The 18471-nt window shown below is 45.5% G+C and overlaps 1 long non-coding RNA gene across 1 annotated transcript in view; it reads left to right on the plus strand.

The window, feature by feature from the left end:
- LOC138260052 (uncharacterized) overlaps positions 1–18471 on the plus strand; it is a 163817-nt gene that overhangs the window by 127048 nt on the left and 18298 nt on the right. The window contains exon 2 of the long non-coding RNA XR_011198801.1: positions 15551–15630. This is a non-coding gene — a long non-coding RNA (uncharacterized lncRNA). The remainder of the gene's footprint in view (positions 1–15550; positions 15631–18471) is intronic.

Here is an 18471-nt window from a genome sequence, read left to right on the forward strand (position 1 = left end):
GTGGAACTATATCTTCGCATCTCTGACTAGACTGTGCTTTAGACCTAAATTCTGTAGTTGGGTTAAGCTCCTATGTCAAGGACCATTGGCGAGAGTAGAGGTTAACGGTACAGTGTCCTGCATTTTTTGCCTTGCAGAATGGGACGCGACAAGGTTGTCCCTTCTCCTCTATGATTTTTGCTCTTGCATTTGGAGTCACTTGAAGCTTGTATCCAACAAGACCCTTTAATTCAGGGAATTACTACTGGCAGAAGCTGGGAGGAAGGTAAATCCCTCTATGCCGATGATGTGATACTCTATCTTGCGTCTGTTTCCATCAATAGAGTACTGCAGGTGTTCAAGATTCTTGGGGACCATTTGAGCTACTGTATCAACTGGACAAATTCTATGGTGTTTCCAATGTTGGACAACACCCCCAGTTTTCTTTTGCAGCACAACACCATTAGTTTAAGAAGGTTTCCTCTATCTGGGCATATATGTTACCAGGAAGTCACACGAGTTCCTGAGTAGAAACCTATCCCCCCAACTGGAGCAACTTCGGGTGGATGTCACACACTGGAAGATGCTACCACTAACCCTAATGGGTCCAGCAGCGCTATACAAAATGATGTCCCTTCTGAGTCTTTTGTACATACTTCAGCATACCCCCTTAAAGTTCCCCCCAGAGTTCTTTGGGAGGGTAGACCATGAGCTCCGTCTCCTGCTGTGGGGTGGTGGGACCCAGCGCATAGCCCTGTGTAAACTTCATTGGGGAGTATATGACAGTGGCCTGGCAGTCCCAGAAATCCGTAAATACTAGTGGGCTGTGCAACTGGTAGTGATGAATGACTGGGTTTTTGAAGAACAAGGCGAACCGGCATAACAAGTAGACAGGGAATCGATGGGACATGGGCGCTATGTGTCGGTCCTCTACCGCAGAACCAGAGAAAAAGGTTTACCGATGCATACCCAGGAGGTGGTGAGAGCTTGGAGGGAGGTGACAAACTATCTGGGATAGAAAAATAGACTTACCAATGTAACTCCTCTGTGGGACAGCGATCTGCTGCAAGAGATGGGCTGCCTTACTGGTTTCTTGAAGTGGAAACTTATTGACATTGAACACTTGGGACGAGTAGGCCCTGATGCAGTTTCATGTCCTCTTTTAGATACCTGCAGCTAGGGCGTGCCCTCAGGCAACATATCATGGAGGGAGAACAATTACAGGAGACAACCCCGCTTGATGAGCGCTTGCTGGCAGATTCAATTACCAACAAAGCTATTTCCACTATATATAAAAGAAGCTAGTTAATAATTCCCCTGACCCCACTGTGACCCTTAGGGAGGCCTGGGCACACGACCTGGGAGGACTAGATGATGTTACACCGCTCGTATCAATCTAGAGTACTGCTCTATAAGATACAAAGGGCAAACACACCACTGTGCCTTAGAGGCTGCGGTTCGGAAGAGTACATTTTTCCATATACTATGAGAGTGCCAAGTGGACATCCTGTCCTTGACCGCATGCCAATACTCCTGTATTGGCATGCGGTCAAGGACAGGATGTCCCAGGTCCTCTCACAAGAACTTTCTATGGACGCCAAATGGCTACTCCTGCTGATAGCGGGAGAGGAGCCATGGCATAAATAACAAAAGCTATGGGCAGAGTTGGTCGCAGGCGTAGCAAAAAGAAATATTGCACAAGCCTGGCGTGAAACGTCCTCCCCTTGTCTGGAGGATTGGGAAAACAACCTAGACTGGTGACAAAGAGCAGAACAAGTAGTACACCAAAGTTTGGGCTACCCCAAGAAGTGGTACAAAGTATGGGGTGCATGGAATGCCTTTTAGGGATCTGACATAGAATGAGCGGGAAGTGTAGGGTTGGGGGAGACTTTCTTCACTACAAAGATGTGATGTGAAGTGAATTGTTGTGGGCTGTAAAAGTGCAATCCTGGGAGAACTATTTTCCTTGGACATTGCCCTTCTCTGCTCGACTACATATATACTATATGCATTTGTACTTTTGCCATTCACAGTGTTGTTTTAAGATGAGTAACATTTATACAATTAACAAAAAAATGATTTCTAAAAAAAAAGAATGAGTGCAAGTAAAAATTCTAAAGACAGTGGATCGTATATCTATCCATTTCAACCAATTTATGGTATTTGGGGCTGACATTCACAGTAACAACGTAATGTTGAGAAAATTGCAAAGTCATTTATCGGAAAGACAGCAGAATCACTTTCTATTAATTGTGAATCAATCATATTTCTACACCTGATGAGCTTTGTGATGTAGTTAAATGTCCCATGAAGAAGCATACCTAAAGAGCAGTAAGCTATGGTGACTGTTGATGTTTGGGAGTGTTTAGCAACTTTCCTTATGCATATTTAATCATTTACTTTCTGTAGGGAGGGTCCTTTCTGGCATATTGGTGGCCCTCACATACTTTGGGTCCCCTTGACACCTTGGTGGCCTCCCAACCTTGCCTACTTCTGCCTCCTTTTGCAATGGAAGCCATAACATATTGTCTGTCCTTTTGGTGCTACTTCCCCTAGCATATGGTGACCCTGGCATTTTGTAGGGTTCTTGGCATTATGGTGGCCATCACTGGCACAGCAATGCCCACACACAGGCCTAATGTTCTTTATCTGTAGCATAATAGTTGCCATCACAGTCATGACATTTGCCTTCGTCTAAGGAGACCCTCCTTGGTAATATGGTGGTCATTTCAAGTATATTTACTTATTTATAATGTGGTTATCTGTGTGATCATGGGAGCCATTCCTGACATGATGATGTGCATCTGTTATGGTGGTGGTTATCCATGGCAAAAATGTGTCCATCTCTGGAATAATGGTAGACCTGGGGGATTGTGGGGTGTCTTGGAATATTGTATGCACCCTTGGCTTTATGAGGATCAAGCCCTTGTTCTTAACCATGTGGAATGGAAAATTCAGTCTTGTCTGGAATTCCTCAATGTGCTCTTCTACTGATAAAAGGTGTTTTTAATTCCATGTCCTGTCTCGTTGTTGGAGTAACTCCACCCCAACTAAGTTGAACTACAGCTAAGGGGAGAGACTGAGTGGAGTTATTGACATCAGTAACTTGGTACTTCTGTCCAAGAAGGTGCTGTGCAGGTGACACCAAGTTTTCAGTCACCAGAGTGATACTGGCTCTTGTGTCCCTGTAGGCTTGGGCCTCAACACCATTTATTAAGATTGACTGCCTGTACTTATCCATGTTAAGGGGACAAGCAGCCAAGGTGGCAAAGCCAATGCCACCAGGAGTGGCAGAAACTGTCTTGGGACTGTCTACCCCAGTTTCTACTATGGTCCCAAAGGTTAACCCAAGGACACCCTTAGTTTGACTATTGCCAGTAGTCCCACCACTATTACCACTACTGCTAGGGGCACTAGAGTTTGATGTATTAGTGGTGGTAGGCTCAGGGACTTTACCTGGGCAGGACATATCCCCTTGGCAATGGCCTTCACCGCCGCACACATAGCACCAAGGCGTTTTAGTATGTGTAGAGTGAGAAGAAGATGAAGAAGATGGTTTATCCCCACCACCAGAGGAGTGTTTTTGACCAGAAGAAGGTTCTTTGTGCTTACTTTTAACCCCCATACTTGTCCTAAGATATTTCACCATCTTTCTTTTTGCTGTCCTTGTCACCCCCTGTATGAGCTTTTCTGCTCACCCTTGTTCTGACCCATTTGTCTGCCTTCTTTCCCAATTATTAGGGAGAGGTCAGATCTGAGTCCACAAGATATTGATGCAACAAATCAGAAACACAATTGTTCAATATATGCTCTCTCAGAATTAAGTTATATAGGCTTTCATAGTCAGTCACCTTACTACCATTTAACCAACCTTCTAAGGCCTTCACTGAACAGTCTACAAAGTCTATCCAGTCCTGTGAAGACTCTTTTCTGGTCTCTCTAAACTTTATTCTATATTGCTCAGTGGTTAAGCCCAGACCATCCAAGAGTGCACTTTTGAGAATGTGATAGTTGTCTGAGTCATCCTCCCTGGCAATAAGAATCACATGATATCAGCCCTCTGTGCCTGAGGGACCCTCTGAACTTTACAGGCCCTCTCAAGTGCAGCAAACCACTTATTGATGTCATCCCCATCCTTGTCAGGGGGAACAACTTTGTGCAGATTTCTGGAATCAAATGCAGGTTACCTAACACTGGAGTTCCTGAAACTGCTGCTGCCACTATGGGGAACTAACCCCAACCCCTGCGTTTCCCTTTCCACAGCCAGGGATTCCCTGTCTAAGGCCAACTGTTGCTGCTGTAGCCTCAGTCTGGCCTCCTCTAACCTCAGCTTTCTGAGTTCCCTATCTAGGGACTGGTCCTCAGGGTTAAAAGTGTGGGACACGTCTGAGACAGAAGTGACATGGGAATTGGCAGAGGCTGATCTTTCCCTAACTGGAGCCACCCTAGTTACCTGGCCTCTAGGTGTGAAGGGAGCCCTACTTGTGTGTGACCCCCTCCCACTCCCAGTTACACTAGGGGGTTTGTTGATGGAAAGATCAGTGGAAGGACCCTCCCCAGGATTATCGGAATGCTCCTCTGAGCCTACCTGGTTCGAATCTCCCTCTATCCCCCTTTTGACTGTACCTGAGCAGGGGTATGTTCCTGGTCATCCTGCAGGAGAAGATTTAAGAGGAATTCCTTGTTGGGGTTGTTCCCAATCCCTAAACTTCTTTCAATGTAGTGACCCCTAAAACCTTTACAATTCAAACTTTCATATGTTGTTTTCACAACTCTAGGGGTAACCTCTACAGCAAACATGTTGACAGAAAGAGTTTAGGAAAAAGAAAGTAACAAGTTAGTAAGCTATTAGGCCTAACTTTTTAGAGAAAAAAAAGTTTTTCAGAAACGTTTAGAAAGTTTTAAATAACTTTTCAGGAAGTATAAAGTGACTTCTAGGTACAATTATGTATAGCTCTAAGTACTGGAGCAAGCTTTTCTTGTGAAAAGCACTAGTAACAAAGTGGTAAAGCAACTGCAAGTACTTATCCTACGCTGCACCACCAAAGTAGGAGGATGGCCTGGTTTGTAGTGGATACCCTAGGTACTTACACCTTATACCAGGTCCAGTTATCCCTTATTAGTGAAATGTAGACAGTGTTCTGGCAGCTTAGGCTGACTAGAGGTAGCTGTAGCAGAGCAGCTTAGGCTGAACTAGGAGACATGCAAAGCTCCTGAAATACCACTATAGTTAAACAGTATTTATACACAATAAAAGACAATACTCAGTGTTACCAAAAATAAAGGTACTTTATTTTAGTGACACAAGGCCAAAAATATCTTAGAGCCAATACTCCTTCTGGAGGTAAGTATTATACACAATAAATACACCAGAGACCAAAATCAGGTAAGTAAATAGTCACAGAATAGTGAAAAACAGTAGAAAATACCATAAAATGCAATAGGAAGAAATAGGCCTAGGAGCAACACAAACCATATACTAAGAAAGTGGAATGTGAATCACGAATTCCCCCCTAGGCAAGTGTAGTGTGTAGAGGATCGCTGGGAGTGTAAGAAAACACCAAAGGGTAGTAAAATACCCCACCCCAGGGCCCAGGAAAGTACTGCAAGTTTCCTTAGGGCACACTACAAGTCGTGATTAGAGTTATTGCAAGAACCAAGCAAGACTGCAAGCAACAAATGGTGGATTCCTGGACCTAAAGACCTGTGAAGAGAGGAGACCATGTCCAGAAGTCGCAGAAGATTCCAGGAAGGACCGGAGCCCCTGCCAACCTATGGTGCAAAAGAGGATTCTCCGGTTGGAAGAAGTCTGCGGAAGAGCACCAAAAAAGATTGTTACGGGTTCCTGCGTGATGCAAAGGATGTCCCACGTCGAGATGTTGGATGCATGCGAATTGCAGGCTGGATTCGTCCAAAAACCCTTGGTTCAAGCAATGTCGCGGTGTGCATCAACATGACGCTGCCTGGACCCAGGAGGGACCTGGGAGCCTCAACTCGGACTGAGGAGGCAGAGGGGGCTCCCAACACTGGAGGGAACCCACAGATGACCAGGCAGCACCCACGGGAGTCCCAGGACACGGGGAAAAACAAGGTGCAAAAAGCAGTTGCTGCAGCACTACAAAAGAAGGTCCCACGCTGCCGGAGAACAACTCAGTGAATTGAGCGTCGCAGAATAGAGTGCTGGGGACCTGGGCCAGGCTGTACACAAAGAATTCTTGCAAATAGTGCACAGAGGCCTCAGGAGCTAGAGATGACGCGGTGCCCAGGGGTACAGTCACAAACGGGGAAGGCAAGCTCTTACCTCTGCCAAATTTGGACAGCTGGACCTTAGGACAGTCTGTGACAAAGGGGTCCACCAACTGTGTTCCAGGGAGCATGCTCGTCACCAGGAGAGGAGTCCCAGAGAACCAGTCGTTGTCTTAGAAGGTGCCTGTTGGAGCAGGGAAGTGACTTTGTCACTCCACATGAGATTTCTTCAGTCCTTCTGGTGCAGGGTGACGACAGGGAGTCCTCAGAGTGTGCACACCTTGGAAACCTTTGCAGTTGCTGGCTGAAGCTGAAGTTGCAGAGTCACACTAGCATTCTTGGATACTTTGTTGCAGTTACAGCAGTTCCTGGAGCATTCTGCGGTTGATCAGATGGTCAGAGGATGAAGCAGGAGTTGTAGAGGATTCCTGGTGGAAACTTGCAAGCCAAATCTGAAGAGGAACCCACAGGAGAGACCCTAAATAGCCCTGAAAGGGGGATTGGTTACCTAACCAGGTATGCACCTATCAGGAGGGGTCTCTGATGTCACCTGCTGGCACTGGCCACTCAGAGGTCTCCAGAGTGTCCCCACACCTTGGAAAACAAGATGGCTAACGCTAGGGACACACTAGAGGAGCTCTGGCCATCATCCCTCGGGTGGTGATGGACAGGGGAGTGGTCACTCCCCTTTCCTTTGTCCAGTTTCGTGCCTGAGCAGGGACTGGGTGTCCCTGAACCGGTGTAGACTGGCTTATGCAAGGAGGGCACCATCTGTGCCCATCAAAGTATTTCCAGAGGCTCTGGGAGGCTACCCCTCCCAAGCCTGTAACACCTATTTCCAAAGGGAGAGGGTGTGACACCCTCCTCCCAAAAGAAATGCTTTGTTCTGCCTTCCTGGGACTGAGCTGCTCAGACCCCAGGAAGGCAGAATCCTGTCTGTGAGGTGGCAGCAGCTGTAGCTGCAGTGCAAGCCTCAGAGAGTTGGTTTGGCAGTACTGGGAGTCCATGGTGGAGCCCCCAGGATGCATGGGATTGCCCCCCATACCATATTTGGAATGGGGGACAATTCCATGATCTTAGACATGTTACATGGCCATATTCAGAGTCACCATTGTGAAGCTACATATAGGTATTGACCTATATGTAGTGGACGCGTGTAATGGTATCCCCACACTCACGAAGTCCAGGGAATTGGCCCTGGACAGCGTGGGGGCACCTTTGCTAGTGCAAGGGTGCCCTCACACTTAGTAACTTTGCACTTAGTCTTCAGTAACTGAAGGTTAGACATATAGGTGACTTATAAGTTACTTAAGTGCAGTGAAAATGGCTCTGAAATTGTGTGTGCACTGTTTCACTCTGGCTGCAGTGGCACTGCTGTGAAAGGGTTTGTCTAAGCTCCTTATGGGTTGCAAAAGAAATGCTGCAGCCCATAAGGATTTTCTGGAACCCCAATGCCTTGAGTACCTAGGTACCATATACTAGGGCCTGTTAAGGGGGGTCCAGTGTGCCAATTGGAATTGGCAAATGAAGTCACTAGACTATAGTGACTAATTTGGAAGAAGAGAGAGCATAAGCACTGAAGTTCTGGTTAGCAGAACTTCAGTGACACAGTTAAGAACTACTGACAACACACACATAGGCCACAAAATATGAGCACTGGCGTCCTGGCTAGCAAGATCCCAGTGAGACGGGCAAAACACACTGACAAACAGGGTTTTAACTATGAGCACCGGCGTCCTGGCTAGCAGGATCCCAGTGAGACGGGCAAAACACACTGACAAATAGGGTTTTAACTATGAGCACTGGGGTCCTGGCTAGCAGGATCCCAGTGAGACAGTAAAAACACACTGACACACACTCACAAACAGGCCAAAAGTGGGGGTAACCATGCTAGAAAGAGACTACTTTCTCACAGGCACCCAGGTGTGTAGAGATCAATCCAATCCTAAAGTTGCTTCATTGGTTGCCCCTTGTCTTTTGGTCAAATTCAGGATAAGCTGCTTGTTTTTTGTAGTCCTGATTGTCAAATGGTATTCACGGCTGGCCTCAAAACGTGTTTTCTTTTGTGGCTCTTGCACTAAAAAAGGAACTTCCACGTCTTCATATTCCTTGGGCTTCTAAAAACTAGACCTCCTGCAAGCTTTTTCATTTGTTTGCCTTGAATTCTGGTTCTCTCTTCCTCTAACTGTTTGCCTTGTCCCGTCCCTTCTCTTAAAACAAACATTTTTATCTTTGCTTGCCCTTTATGATGCTAGGGATTACTTTTATTCCATATTCTTTCTATGTCAATTTTGACTGTCCAGCGCTCTGTGACCCATTTTTTTGGCAAGGTTCCAGAGACCGGTGCTTTATTCACCCAAAAAAATATTAGGAGCCAATGTCGAATTGCATACCCTGATTATTAGAAGCGCATGTAAAAAAACATTGTTTTTAAAATGCGTTTGTGATAACTGTGCTGAGAAATGCACCGTTTTCCCATATTATTTTAATTTCTTTTTTTGTGGGGGGTCCTACCAACAACCATGAAGAGGGTGATGCCTACTTGGCGCCTAATGAAAATATTTGCATAATTCATGAATGCTGCTTCAGACCTTCCTGTAGCATCTGACGATCTGTTAGGAAATGATTCTGTAAAATACATCTGTGACTATTTTTAAATCAATTTTTTGGAGATAGAAGACCCCAAAGCCTCACTGGGTCTTCACCAAATCAACGGCATCTTTCTTACTTATGCACGCTGACCTGGTTCCAGAAAGTCTCCTTGGGAGAGTTTAGTTTATGCTCATAGTTTGACCTCAGTGAATGGAGGCGAGCCTAGCACCAATAATGGAAGAAGCAGATTTGACCATTGTAAAATGCACTGCTGGGACTCTAGATATTGCTCGTCAATGTTTGGACTCCGCAGTAACGATTGGATTCTGAACTTCCAACTTTATCTTTGTGAGTCAGCTCAATATCCACGTCACTTGTGGTTCCGACTTTTGGAATTGGATGGAACTCCCCTGATCACATTTGGTCTCCACTATTCCTCTGGGCAGGGAACTCTGTTGAGAGCTTTCAGTCTCCTGTGTACCTCTGGGCATTGCTAAGCATTTTCCTTGATTTCATCTCGAATGTCCTACTACATTGTGGCAGCCCTGATTTTGTAAACAGGTAAGGTCAGTTTAACAACATATAAACACACAGACAACAGTTTTTATCACAGCTCGACTACATGTAAAAGTACATTTCTAAAGACCTGCACCACCTGAGCCTAATCATGACAGTATATTGACTCTCTGGTCCTGTTGCCTGAGAAGTGTCACAGCAGCGTTGTAGAGCCTCGCAGCTGCCTGAGAGTGGCCATCACTTTAAGGAGCAGCGGGTTCTCACCTACAGACATATTGTGGGACATGGAATAGTGTAAGTAGAAATTATATTTACCCTAGTACCTAATTCTTAGGCCAGAAGTAACTGTTCCTGCTATGCCATGTAGGCTAAGGTGCGTCCATCGATGGAGGTCCATTCTCTATATCTGCTTCCTGCTCCATTCTACTGATGATTATGATGGAAGCGTTAGTTCTCATCACTGCTACAAAAATTGCCATTGTTGTATTTGATTTGTAAGAATAAATAGATAATGATCGAAGTAGTGCACGTATTTTGCCCATAATAGCAAGGAATAGTTGCAAATGAGGGAAAAGGGAACCCCACAACCCTTCAAACTTCGACAAAGGAGCAGAATGCGGGATTATGATTTCCACCACAGCAGGCTTTCCCCATAATTCCATTGGCTCCTCATCCGGAGAGCGTGTGAGGGGAGCCAATAGCGTGTCTCACCCGGTAGCGTTGTGTGATTTGGCTGGCCTAGGTACTACAGTTAAAATACAATCAAGTTAAACTGCATTGAGATTTGCTAGTATCATTTCTCCAACGCAGTTTTGAATCACAGCAAAGTGCAGCTTTTCCAAAAAGTATATGCCATGCCCCAGTGTCTTGTCTACTAGAACCTCCGACTCCTGCTCTCAAAACGGTGCTTTACTCCTAAACCCCTCTATGGTAATCCAACAGACAAACTGCTAACACCAAAAAAACAAGCGTTTGCAATGCAATGGGTCTCACGTTTACTCGAGTTGAAGCTATTAGTGTTGTAAACTCCTAACCGGACTTTTCTTGCCACATAAACTGAAAAGTAAAACAGTTTCACATAAGCGAGCCGATGGCCACCATGAACGCAAAGCAAAATGAGTGCAAAGCAAACATACAAAAGGAAACAGAAGTTTGCTTGCAGTGAAATATATTGGCAAAAGTGCAATTATCCATGTAACCGGCAAAAGTGCAAATATCCATGTAACAGTGTCGATGTCATGCAAAGCGCTCTACTGCTGCCCAGCAAGATTGCGCTGCCTACGAAATAAAGAAAAAAAATAGTACAGAAACCATACGGCAAACGTGGAGCCTCGTGTGTTTTCAGTAGTTGGCCGGTGCGCTCGAGGCGGGCTAAACACCAGAAAAGGCATGATGTATGCATGCCTTTCACTAATTAAATCAAGCGACTTGTAAAAGGCAAGCCCACGAACCAACCAAACTGATGGGCTTGACATGGGCGTGGTTAAAAGTCCACAGACAGATTACATCAGGGAGGGTGCGCTTTGCGCTCGACCCTAATGAAGGTAACATTTGGAACAGGTAGACAGTGAAACGAACTTCAAGGGGAAAAAAAAATAAAAAAGCTTTTCAAAGTTGTCAAATTACTTTTCAGAAATCAGTCTGTTGTAAAAAAAAAAAAAAATGGTCAAAAATGTAATTAGTCTTAAGGCCCTTCATCCAAGCTGCTCCAGCGAATCAGACCCCAAATCCACCACCCTCGCCGTCAGTGCTTGACCCTGCGCCTTGATATTACCTGTGGCAGTCTCTGTGTCTGACAGTATCCGTATTTCCCTTTCAATGCCGATTTCACAGCGTTTTTACAGATTAAAGCATGGTGGTGTGTGATGCAAACACAAACCCTACAGCTATGAATTTGCGCTTTGCTGTTGGTGGGCAGCAGACCCATCAGCATTACCTCCTTGTGCTAAGATTATCGCTCGTGAGTTAAGCAGTCGTTCTTGATGTACCCGTGTGACTTGTAGGAAATGGGTTTGAATCCTTTCATGGTAAACTTAGCCCTTCATCCTTCTTAGTCAATAAACTATCATTTAATTGGATAACAGTAACACCTGTATTTTATAGCGCTATATAATGTTTACATCTGCAAGTGCTATGTAACGAGCAGGTTATTAGAAGCACAGTCACTTTGCAGCTCACTAAAGAGCGACAGCAAATCTTCAAATGGGGATGATCCCTTGGGGGCCCGTTCCCGTTTGAAAATGGGTTACCACTATCTTTCTGTGGTTGGTAAAAGATTACAATTTTACAACTGGATTTTGTTAGCAAAACAATATATAACACAAGGAATTGGTATCTGGAAGGGGCGCCTCATACACGCCCCTTCCAAATACCGATTCTGTATTCTTTCTTAAACCCATTTTACGATTCGGGAAAGCTTTTCCGAATCATTAATTGGGCTTAGTACATTTGAAAAAGGGTTTTAGTGTTAGCAAACCATCTGATTTATCGAATCAGAGGATTTATGAAGGATAAAACCCTTTGCTGGCCCTGTGTTCCTTGACTTGAATGGGAATAAAAGAAAGCACTTTCAAAACCTTGTTCATCTGTGCTACCTTCCTTAGTTGCTGTGTGATGTCTACTGTTAAAATCAGAGAATTAATCAATGACATTTACCCTGAGCATAGAATCAAAAAGCACGGTCAGCTCACGGCCAAATGCACAATGCACAGTGTGCATGTAAAATACCCAACGGCTTGAGGCATCGTTCATTGTGTAGTCAATGGGGTGACAAAGTGTGTTCATTTCTGTCAGCACAAGTGAAGCTTGGCTGACTCACGGCTCTGACCACGTCGAAATCCCAGAGCTCTGACGATTGTTTCTAGCGTTTTGTACTGCTGGCAGAAACCTTTGTGGTCAATTTAACAATGTGCCTGTACAACACGGGGATGGTTCCAGTCCTGTAACACCCTAATTATAGTCAGATGCTTATGCATACCACGGCCGTCCACTAGGAGTCTATGCTCCATGCAAGAACAAACATTTGCCTTAACATGAAATAGTGCACATTCTGCTACTATGACAGCATTGTGTGGTTTATTAAAGGCGATATACGTCTTGTGGAAAATAGCCCGTAAAAGCGCTTTAATATATGGACGTGAATCTTTGGCCTTTTTAGTCACGCTAACTGTGGCTGAAGTAATTGTAAATAAAAGCAACAAAAAAAATACACCTCTTTGCCTTACTTCTGGCACAAGTGCAGATGCAAGATTGCTGCTGCACAATAGTAACAAACCTCTGGCTGCGACCTGTGACATCAACACATTCACACAGGTCACCTACTGTGAAAAAAGGGCTGTAAATTGGCTGGGGTCTGAGGCCTGGTGAAGCAACAGCCACAATCCCTTGCAGGGTGAACCACCAAAATTCACTATATTAACGAGTGCTTAATTCTGGGTAGCATGGCACAAAAAGCAGCCAGGCTTGACTTAGACGAAATGTGTAAAGTATTTTTACAGCACACAAACAGTAAAAAACTGAAAACACAAGAAAAATCCCAAACCAATTTAGAAAAACAGAGTACATTTTAATAAATTATTTGACACCAAAGTGACAACAATTGAATCAGTTGAACCGGTCATGAATTTTTAAAGTTTAAGGTTCGAAATAACACTTAAAAGATAAAAGCTCCAACCGCACACATCTGGTTGTGTGAGACTGGGTCAAAGTCTAAAGGTAAGACCAACCGTGATGGAGCGTGGTTCGGATACAAGACGTGGATTGGGCCTGGTCAATGCTTAATTTCAGACTTAGAAAAAACGTCTGAGAAGGTGGCATTTTTCCAAGGCCCAGAACTTCTCGACTCCCTTTCTGGGCAGCCATGTACCAGGAGGTCAAATAAATCCACTCAAGCAACCCCAACATTCCCAGATGTCGCCTGAGCTTTACTTCCTTCCAGGCAGTGTGCTCAAGATTATTTGCTAGCAAATAATCCACAGGCATGACAGGGCTCACAGCAACTTTCCGAAGGCCTGGGCCCACCCACAAAACACAAAGGGAACAAGAGCCACAGAGTAGTGGGTCTCCCAGTTGTCTGCTACTAGACCCTGCTGCAATAGTTTGGAATTACTTGCTGTGAAGACACCAGATGATACCTTACCAGAGTCATACTATTTCCTGTGTCCCTCAGAGACTCCACCCTCTGCCCATTGATGGTGGTCCACTGCCTATGCTTTGGGATTGGGACTCTTTCTCTTGAGAACTATTTTTGGGGTTTTGAGAGGACTCTTTCCTTTTATCTTCCCTCTCTTTTTTCTGGTGGGAACCCAGACCACTCTTTTGGGAGTATCCTCCTTCCCCCCAGATGTCTTCTTAGACACTCTGGCGCTGGGCCAGTCAGCTTGCTATTTATCATTTGTTGGTGTAACCCTGTAAAACAAGTACTGAGCATGTTCCCATTGAAATCATCTGCCTTACTGAAACTCACCCAGCCCACCAGTGCCTTGCTGGCACGGTCTAAAAAATCCACTCAGGACTGGTTTGGGAGTTTATGGCTGTCCTTGAACCTTTACCTGCATTTCTAAGGGGTCAACCCAAATACGCTAAGCAGAATGCTCTTCATGGGGGCATGCTTGGTCTGGTCCTCTACTTCTAATATTAGGAGTGTTTCCCTCCCCTCTGTGGGCATGTACCATCACAAGCTACCTCCCCACCAAGTACTTTTCTAGAACCTGGTGTACCCTCAGAGCTATTTTATAAGCTGAGAACTATTTATAATGGCATCTCCCACCACATAACTGTGTACCAGATCTTTGGGTAGGTGGACTTGCACCTTTCCCGTAGACACTGCTATTTCACTGCCACCTTTACTGCTGGACTCCACTTGCTTGGCTTAAATATATAGCTCCTTTGGACTCAGTTCAGCCAGCATGATCTTTTTCTCCTCCATCCTTGGACTAACAAGTACCAGCTGCATCTCGAGCTTTCGTTCCTCCCTCCTGTTCTCCAGTTTCCCTGGGGTTAGAAACCCACAGACACACTGCTCCTTGCTCCATCCTGGCCATCTGGTGCATCCCGGCCATCTGCTGGGGTCACGAGGGGCAGCTCAAGGCCCTGAACTGGGCCCTCTCCCTCCTCATTCTCTGTTTGTGCTCCCTCTTTCTCATTGTCATCCACCTCATCCTCTTTTGATGTGACCTTCCTCCTCTCTTCCTCAAAGGCCCTGATAGCTACCTGGAGGTCCATCTTTGCAACCCTCTTGTCTGCTTTCAGGCCCTTCTGTTTGCAGAGTTTCAGCAGCTCAGCCCTGCTGAGGGTTTCAAAGTTGTAGGTATCCATCTCCATGATGCAAAAAGGAAGTTAGGGTACTTCAATTTAGCAAAGGGGGGGAGCCAATTGAAAACTAAGGATGAATTTAAAAAGGGGTCACTCTGATGTCAAACTATTTATTTGGGATTTTTGTGTAACACACGACACCAACACAAGTCTTGATCCACACCACCGAACACCAACGGGAGAAACTGGGTTGTTGGTTGTTTGGAGTGTGAGCCCTAGCCAAGCAACAGCCAGAGTCCCTTGCAGAGTGAACCACAAAAAGTCACTAAATTAACTTGCGCTTAATCCTGGGTAGCATGGCACAAAAAGCAGTCAGGCTTAACTCAGAGGCAATGTGTATAGTATTTATGAAGAATACAAACACTAATAAAGTGACAACGCAACACAAGAAAAATTCCAAACCAATTTAGAAAACTAGACTACATTTTAATAAATTATTTGACACCAAAAACAACAAAAATCTACTCAGTATTACCAGAGTTATAAATTTTGAAAGATTAAGGTTTGAAATAGCACCTAAAAGATAAAAGCAGCAACTATGTACATCTGGTCAGATGGTACTGGGCCAAAGTTGGAAGTTAAGACCAACCATGATGGAGCACAGTTCAGATACAAGCAGTAGATTGGGCCCAGTCAGCACTTACCTTTGGACTTAGGAAACCTACTGTGGTGGGACATGGATGTTGGGCTTGCTAGTACAGAGGCTCAGACCCAGTTTTATAGGGGTTTATAAGGCCGAAGCCAGGGTTTTATTAGTTAGTAGGAGAAAAATTATCAAAAAAAAAAACAACAACAAAATAAACTCTTTAAACAGGTCTTCTCTTTGTGTCTTTTCTCCGAGGAGTCTCTGTTTATAGGTGCGGTGGTGTATGCAGGTCCTCAATGTTTCCTTCTTTCTTTTTAGGGTCGTTCCACTGACGGCTTCTCCTTGGGTGCACGTGGACTCTCGACAGAACCAGAGGACAAGACACGGTAAGTGGGACGGTAAGTATTATATTTATATCTTATTAATAGAAGGGAGGGGTCTGAGGGAAAAACCATAGGGGTTGGTGTAGTTAGGGGGGGGGGGTTTGGTGGACGACTATTGGGTCTGTGTCAGGGTAGTGCCAGGCAGTGGACGTGCTTTGTGACTTCCCCAGTTCCCCAACCAAAACTGCCCTGTTCCCCTTCTACCCTCCCCGATTCCTTTTCACTCCTTTTTCCTCCCTCCTGCCCCTTTAGAGTAACTGTCCCTGAATAAACCCCGTACCTTGTTGAGCCACGATCCTCCTGGGTCATGGCAGGATTCTTCGTCTTCTTGGGAGGTTTCTCCCTCTCCCACGTAATTGCGGGGGTGCTGCTCTTTCCGTCTGGGTTCGCCTGCCGGTGATATCACGTTCTCCTCTTCTTGACTCCTCTCGTCCTCCTTCCTCGTCTCTGCCGCGGCGTCCCCCTTTATCCGGCTTTCGGCGTTTTCAGAGCCGACAACCCGGAAGTCCGGCCTCACCCCAAGGCACGGTTCCGATGCGTCTCCATGACAACGAGTCATGGAGACGGAAGAAAGACTCCTCTGTCGCCAAGGCTGCAGTTCTGGAGGCGCGGTGTAGGACACCCGCCTACACACCCCATCCCATGAACGGGACTGGTAGAGGCCCGTAGAATCCGGACAACGGGAGAGGAAGTCCGCGGGACACAGGCTGGACCCAGGGATGTGACGAACCTGAAAGGTAAAGGGCTGGAGTTCAAGGAACCAGCACAACACCCGGGAATTGGTATCTTTATGGGAGGCCAACCAGGTTAGAGGGGCATGATCAGTATAGAGTATGAAAGGACGACCCAAGAGATAATACCGCAGACACTCAACTGCCCATTTTATGGCAGGCATTCCTTTTCGATAGTGGGATAGTGGGTTTCTCGAGGCAGTAGCTTGCGACTGACATAAACAATGGGGTGATCATACCCCAGGTCGTCAGGTTGGGCTAGGACGGCACCTAGTCCGACGTTGGAAGCGTCAGTAAACAGATGAAAAGGTCTAGAAAAATCAGGACATCGCAGTACGGGTTCGGTTGAAAGGGCTTCTTTAAGCAATGAGAAGCTCTTGAGCTGGGAGGGAGAAAAAGAAGGCAGGGTCGTAGGATATTGCTTCTTTAGTAGGTCTGTGAGGGAGGCTTTCATGGTTGAGTATTGTGGGATGAATCTACGATAATACCCCACCAACCCCAGGAAGAACCGGAGTTCTTTTTTTGTTCTGGGGAGTGGTATCTGTCTAATGGTCTCTACTTTATCTTTCTGAGGAAGTAGAACTCCCATACCAATGACATAGCCTAAATAGGCGATTTGGGTTTGACCTAGGGTGCACTTCGAGGGATTGGCGGTGAGTCCGGCTTCTGCTAAGGCGGAGAACACGTTGTCAAAATGTTAGAGATGTTCTGTCCAGGTTGCGCTAAAGATAACAATGTCATCAAGATAAGCGGCAGTATATTCTTGGAAGGGACGTAAAAGCCGGTCCATTAATCGTTGGAATATAGCCGGAGCACCGTGAAGACCAAAGGGAAGGACTGTAAATTGATATAAACCTGATGGGGTGGTAAACGCTGTCTTTTCTCTGTCTTGTGGGGCTAAGGGAATCTGCCAATATCCCTTCGTGAGATCAATAGTGGACATGTAACGTGCATGCCCAATCTTCTCTAGTACTTCATCTACTCGGGGAATAGGATAAGTATCGAAAAGGGATATCTCATTTAGTTTCCTAAAATCTATACAAAACCGGACCGAGCCATCTGGTTTTGGCACTAAAACGACAGGGGAACACCACGGACTGGTGGACGGTTCGATGACTTTTAGGGACAGCATCTTTGCTATCTCTTCCTCTATCAGAATCTTTCTTGCTTCCGGAATTCGGTAGGGACGTAGGCGTACCGTACTTCCTTCAGGGGTTCTAATATGGTGTTGTACTAAAGAAGTGCGCCCAGGTAGTTCTGAAAAGAAGTCAGAATGTTTTTGGATTAATGTAAATAGTTGATTTTTCTCGGTATTAGCTAAGGAGTCATTGACATGAGGGTGTTTTTGGTTGTCCGGCTGTAGAGTGGGACAGAGTTCTAACCCTAGTGAGTTGGTTGTGGTTATCATGCATCCCGTAGCAGGACGGTCACTCTCGTCCCCCGGGTTCTCCCATTTCTTTAGCAAATTGATATGGTAGATCTGAGTCCGTTTAGTGTTATTATTTATCTTGATCAGGTAACTAACGGGGGTGACTGCTTTTATTACGCGATATGGCCCCTGCCATTTTGCCAACAACTTATGTTCAGAGGTGGGTCGCATGACCAGTACTTGATCATTGGGGTGAAGAACCCGCAGTTTAGTACCCTGATCATAAGAAGCTTTTTGGTTTTGTTGAGCTAATTCTAAGTGATGTCTCACGTCTTCCCAGACCGTCTGGAGATGGGCCTTTAAGTTATGAATATAGTCTAGAAGGGGTCTCTCCTCATCATTCTCTTTCTCCCATAGCTCCGCCGCCATATCTAGCAAGTTGCGAGGTTGTCTTCCGAATACCACTTCAAACGGACTATGCCCAGTAGATGATTGTTCATGTGTTCTAATTGCATACAGGACCAGGGGTAATTTCTGATCCCAATCTTTGCCCGAGTCGTTTACTATTTTACGCAAAAGGGTCTTAATGGTGCGGTTATATCGTTCCACTAAGCCATCAGTTTGTGGATGATATACCGATGTCTTTATCTGGGTAATCCCTAGGGCCTTACATATCTGTTTCATGAGCCCAGAAACGAATGGGGTCCCCTGGTCGGTAAGGATTTCTTCAGGAAAACCAACCCTCGAGAAAAAGGA

The sequence above is a fragment of the Pleurodeles waltl genome, chromosome 9 (genome assembly GCF_031143425.1).
Source record: "Pleurodeles waltl isolate 20211129_DDA chromosome 9, aPleWal1.hap1.20221129, whole genome shotgun sequence".
Taxonomy (NCBI): Eukaryota; Metazoa; Chordata; class Amphibia; order Caudata; family Salamandridae; genus Pleurodeles; species Pleurodeles waltl.